The sequence below is a fragment of the Balaenoptera borealis genome (assembly GCF_965194805.1).
Source record: "Balaenoptera borealis genome assembly, chromosome: 10".
In the NCBI taxonomy this organism is placed as follows: domain Eukaryota; kingdom Metazoa; phylum Chordata; class Mammalia; order Artiodactyla; family Balaenopteridae; genus Balaenoptera; species Balaenoptera borealis.
This window is the reverse complement of record NC_138874.1, coordinates 63,404,608-63,410,607: the sequence shown is the minus strand read 5'-3', so window position 1 is coordinate 63,410,607 and position 6,000 is coordinate 63,404,608.

Sequence of the window (6,000 nt, the reverse complement as noted above, 5' to 3'; positions counted from 1 at the left end):
GCAGCTTGGACCGTTAGCCATTGTGCTTATCCAGACCTGAAATCTGTTTTCAGTGATTCCACTGGGCCCAGCTCAGTCACTGAGCCTGACCCCTCCTCTGCAGGAACTTCTATCCACTATTTGAAGAGCATGTCATGATAAAGACAGAATGGGGGACACAGCGTCACAGGTCATAGGTTTGAGTTCCCTCTATTCCACTTCTTCCAAGTCAGTTGGCAGTCGTGGAGATCTCTGACCCTTGGCCTCCCCTCCAGAAACCGTGCCCCTCAAGGCTGCACTTGGATCAGAGGAAATGCTTCCAGCGTGACCAGCCTGGGGCCTGGCACAGGGCTGGTGCTTAGTAAGCATTGCTTGAGTTTGGAAAAGTCTCCATGATTCTTCACTGCTCCAGAACATCTAGGCCCCCCTGCGCCCTCTGCCCTGGGGGACATCCTCCATATAAGAAAAAGCAGAGACCAACAGGCCAGCCCTGCTCAGGTGGGCCCTGGCTGCTGGAGGGAGGTGGGGCATGCGTGGTGTGCCAACCTCTCCCGCGGTGACTTATACTGTTTTGCCTTTTGGAAACCATTGCAGTACAAGGTTGCCCAAGGTCAGTGCCTCTGTTCTGCGATCGCTTTATGAAACAGAAGAGAAAGTGGGCAAGGTTTCCAATTTTTTAAGGAGCTGGCTCAGAGCCAGTCACTAGGCATCAGAGGAAGGCAGCTGCCTACACTCGGCCACATCCGGAAAGTATCTGGAAGCGGAGGAAGGAAGCAGATGTTTCTTAAGGAACTACTGTGTGCCTGGGCCCATGCTAGGAGTGCTATAATAGGGAACAATTAATGCGTGCTTGGGATGGGCCAGACATTCTTGTAAGCATTTTACGTGGATTAACTCATTTAATGGATTGAATCCTCACTCCATCTCTAGGAATAGGCATTATTGTTCCCATTTTAAAGACGGGTTAGTGAGGCAAAGGAAAGTAAAATAACATTTTCTGGATCTTGCAGCCAGCATGGATGTTCTTTAATCCCATGCTTATCACTGCTGTTTTATAAATGAGAGTTCCGAGGCTTGGAGAGTTAGGCAGTTTGTCTGAAATCACACAGCAACAGGATGTGGCTGAGCTGGGGTTTGAACTCCAGTCTGGTGGCTGCAAGCATTGCATCCTTCTGTGCTGTGCAACTTGGCTCTTCTCCTCGTCTTCTCCCCCTTCCTCTGTTCCCTGAAATGGACGGGCCAGGGAGAGGGTGGGCTGCACACACGGTTGCTGAGAGTCTTCAAGGACCAGGAGAGGGGGTGGGAGCTAGGCCAGCCCCAGAGCTGCCGTGGGCCCCTCTGATTTCCCTGCCAATGGTACCTTGGGCTTTATGTGAACATCCGTGTTTCCAACACAGACCTAGAGGAAGAAGCTGAAATCCCCAGTAAACCTTCCGGTCTCTCTTAAGCTGCCTTCTTTGTTATCAGAGGGGTGTCAGGAAAGACTCAGATAAAGAGCCCATGTCTGAGCCCCACCGTCCCAGAACAGACCCCCACACACCACAGGATGAAGGCAGATGGGAGAAGTTCCTGGGCTGGAGCCAGGGCCTACTTGGGGCCAAGGCATGAGTTGGCCCAGCGTGCCGGCCTGCACCCAGCCTGCAAAGCCCTCCCTGCCTGCCTCAGGGACAGTCGTGCTTTGCTCTCCCTGCCACCCTCAGAACCTACTCCCAGGAAAGGATGGGATTTCCCCCAGAATCTGGGAGCCCATGGAAGTCAAGGTCCTTGTCTTCGAGACCATCCCCAAGGGCCCACTGTAGCTGTGCCGATGTAGGCAGAGTCCAACTTTGAGGGTTTGGAAGATGAGCTCTTGTCCCAGCCTTAACAATGACTGTCTCAGGAGACAGGGCAATATCCTAGGCCTTACTTTTCTCTTCTGTACAATGGGTATAATAATGTGGTTCCTCAGCCAACAGATGGCCATCAGATGGGGCGATGGATAAGAAAGCACTTTGAATATGGTCGAGTCTTGGCCAGCTGCCTACAATTACTATCCTGTCCTGTAGCCCCGTGGTTTCCAAAGTATGAGTCACGCTGGAACCAACTAGGGATCCTAAACACACTGATGCCTGGCTCCTCCCCCAGGCATTCTGATTTCATTGGCGTGGGGTGCGACTGAGTCCTGGGAGATGCTAGAGCTTTCAGAGGATTCTAACGTGCGGCCACGTGAGGGAACTGCTGCGTGGCCCTTCCGTTCTGTGGTTTCACTGGATTGTCAGGTGACAAGGGAGATTGGAGTCCACCTCAGGCCCAGATTTTTCTCTGTTCTTTCTCTATTCCTGTCCTAATGTGGCCTGCTGAGAGTTTTGAATCCTAAACACCTGCTTTTTATGGAATGTGCCTCTGGTGGATGTCTGGGGAGCAGCAGTGCCCCGTGATTTTTGCTGACCTCCTTCTATGGGGGGATTCTGCATTAGGGAAGGAGGAGGAGGGGTAGCCTCAGGCAGACAGGTCTGCCCCCTACACTCCCTGGGGGCTCTCATCTTAAAAGTCCGGTGCAGGAAAGGGGAAGGCAACAGAGCATCTCTGAGCACCTACCGCCTGCTCGGTGCTTTCCTATGGATTAGCTTAATTAATGGGGAACGGCTTTGCCATCCAAACTCGCAGAAGAGGAAGCTGAAGCTCTGATAGGTTCCAAACTTGCCTGAGGTCTCTTGGATCACAAAAAGCAAAATGCAGTTGAACCCTGACCACCTCCTTAGCCCATGCTGCCGCAGGGAGGGGACAGGTGCAGACGGAGGGGAGGTATCATTCACTAGAGGCAGGCAGGCTTGGGGGCAGGGGTCAGGGTTTCGGGGACAGAGTGCATCCAAGGTCCCCTCTGCTCTTCCTCTGACCCTCCGCCTTCTCCCCTCCTTCCCTGTTCTCCAGAGCAGGGGACAGCTCTGGATGTCTGGGGCAAAGGAGGGTTATGAACAGGTGTTTCCTCTCCTAGGGTTCAGCGCTGGGGATCTCTGGGTCTATAGTTATCATCCTGCAGTGCTGACTTAACTTGCCTTGTTTTTGGAGTAATCAGGTGGGAGTCAGTGATCGGTAAGACAGGGGACGACATCATTAAGATCTACCTCAGGCTCAGTGGCTGGATCTGAAGAGGACCAGGACGTCAGGGCTGTGTCAGGACCTGGGAATGCCACATGATAAGGTGGCCACAGGGAAGGCTCCCATCACTGTGGAGGTCTTCAATGCCAAGCAACAGTGATCCCACTTGAGTGGGGAGTCAGGAACCGTATTCCACGCCCTGCTTATCCAAGTTCCCTCATTGAGTTGAAGGTGGAGTCTCTATCTCCCCCAGCCTCACTTTTCCCCATCTGTAAAATAGGAGGTGCCATAAGTCACCACTCAGGCAAGTGCAGGGTAAAGCCTTATAATGAGAGCACCCAAAAACCTCCATCCATTCGTGCTTCCTTTCACGCATCCACCAAATCTCATGAGCTCCTTTGGGGAGGCAGCTCTGAGCAGATATTTGCACACAGAGATGGATCAGAATTAAACCTGCTTCCCAGGGCTCTCAGCCCCAGTGGGAAGGCCAGTGCTGGGGGTGAAGGAGGCCATCATTAGTGCAGCCTGGGCCACTGGGGCAGGCTTCATAGAAGGGGCACCCTTTGAACTGGTTTGAGAGAAAGGTGAGAGTTTGCCAGGGGGGTGGGGTAGAAAAGGCATCTTTAAGTACAGAGAAAGGCCAGGGCCAAAGTGGGATGGGGTATTTAGGGCCTCTTGGCTTCCTCCTTGTTGTGGCTGAAATTTGACAGTAGCCACAGATGAAGCTATTGGAGGGGGTTTCTGAGCCAAGGCCCAACATGCTAACAGACCGCACTTTAGGCGGCAGAATCTGCTTGACTCGGGTGGGCAGAGAGGGGCTGCTGGCAAAGTAGGGCAGGCCGGGGTGAGGGCAGGCTGCCGGGGAGGAGGGTGTGCTGTGTCCGTCTGGTCCCTCCAGTAAAATGGGCCTCCTGCTTCTGCTGACCTTCTATCTGTTTTATTCTGTGGGTCAGGAGGCCTGTCCTGCCCAGATGTGGACAGACAGGAGCTGGTAAGCACCAGCCTGGCCCTCATCATTCCCTGTTCAGCCCCAGTGGAAGGAGTGACGCCGTCATTTGCATTTCAAAACCTGTATCACCCTGTATCTTCCCTTAATATGAGTCAATTACACCTCTGCCCCAAACCGCAGGTTGCCTGCGTGTCATTGGACTTTTATCCTGTTTGGGGTGGGGAGGAACTGCTCCCTTAAATGTCACATTTAGCATATGCAAATGAAGATAATTGTCCTTAATGGAAGATGAACTCACCTGCTTGCTGAGAGCTACAGACAAAAGCTGGCATTGATGAAATGGGCCCCTGGGGTGGGCCTGGGGTCTACTCTTCCATTTCCTGCCTCAGCCAGGGGCTCAGCTGGCCTTGTCTAGGTCTCTCCATCCATCTGCAAGAGGCCAGTCCCGGAGTCTTTGCCAGTTAGACGGTAACACATGTTGAGCTTATTCTTCCATTTGACAAGTGTGGACACTGGGGCCTGGAGGTGGGAGGGATTTGCTCAAGGTCATAGGCTGAGTCAAACCTCTTGGGGGAAGAGTGGAAGCCTACAGCAGCCCAGACTAGGGGAATCGAGGACTCAAGACATCCGATGATTCTCTAACCAGGCAGATGGGAATGGAGAGGCAGCCTGGGGATCTAGCACTTGTCGGGAGCCTATGTCCTCAGTAGGAATGATTTTCAATCTGGGAGCTGTGCTGATCTGGAGGCTGAGGGAGAGGGCTGGAGGGGGGAGGGGCTTTGGAGACCATGTCACTCACTTACCCTCAGAGCCTAGTGCCGCCACCCATTCGTGCTACATTTGCCTCAAACCAAGAGTGGTGCCGGGGATGTGCTCAGAGTGCGTGGTGTGCAAATACTGTGGGAGGGTCCTCTGAGTGTATATCCCCCAAAGAGTGGGAGTCCTCTCTGAGAATGAGCCCTGACTGCTCTCCCCTTGTCCCCTGAGCTGACCACAGGATGAGGAATTTAAGGAGCCCTGGGCCTGGGTGGAACTTGGGAGATTTGGCCTGCCCTGCTCCAAGAATCAAAGCCCCCTGCCTTGTCAGGAGTTGGCACTGTACCTCATGACTGGGTCCCATCCTGGTTCCTGCCTGGCCTTAGTGTCCTGCTTCTGACCTCTAGGGAAGTGGTGTTTTTGTGGAGTTTGAAAATCTCGATTCTAGCCCCAGCATGTCCACTTAAGCTGCATGATCTTGAATGTTTGTTTTATCCCTTCTGAGCCTCAGTGCCCTCCCCAGTGGAGTGGATGTGACGTACCTGACTCTTTGCAGTACAAGGCGGGTAACATCAGTGGGCTCAGAGTGATGGCTGGTACACGGGAGGGACTCAGTAGAGATTTGCTTGAATAATCACTTGCTCTATCCCCTTCCCCTTGCCTGTGGAGAGGCCTGAGTCCTGCTGCAACCCCCCAGGTGCCCGTGCTCTGCTCACCAGCCCGGCCTGGCTGCCCTGGGCTGTCTCCCTCCTGTTGCCTCTTGCTGTGTCTCCCAGATGGCCAGCTCAGCCCAGCCACCTCACTGCTGGCTGACCCAGGGATGCCAGTGACCTTGGGAAAAGACACGGGAAATCTCCAGGCTCTCTTTCGCCAGGTGTTCTGACAGGGCTCAGAGAGAAACAGGAATTTGCCCAAGGTCAAATGATGAGGTCAGGGGTCAGTCAGCACATCTCCAGCTTTGATGGTCTATGCGCTTCTGACTGTCACGTATCCCTGTGGGACATGGAGGGCTCAAGTGTTCCAAGAGGAGGCCACAGCCCTTGGCACCAAAGGCAGGGTGAGGATGGGGAGATGGGGCTTGGTCTGAGCAGGGACAGTGGAAACCCAGCTCCTGGCAGTTGTCTGTCTTCATTCCTGTCCCTGCTCTGGGCTCCCTGCTCTCTGCAGTGGCTTCTCCAAGGCCCTGCTCCCTGGGGCTGCATAGGTCAACTCCCACTGCCAAGCCTGTTCAGTGACTC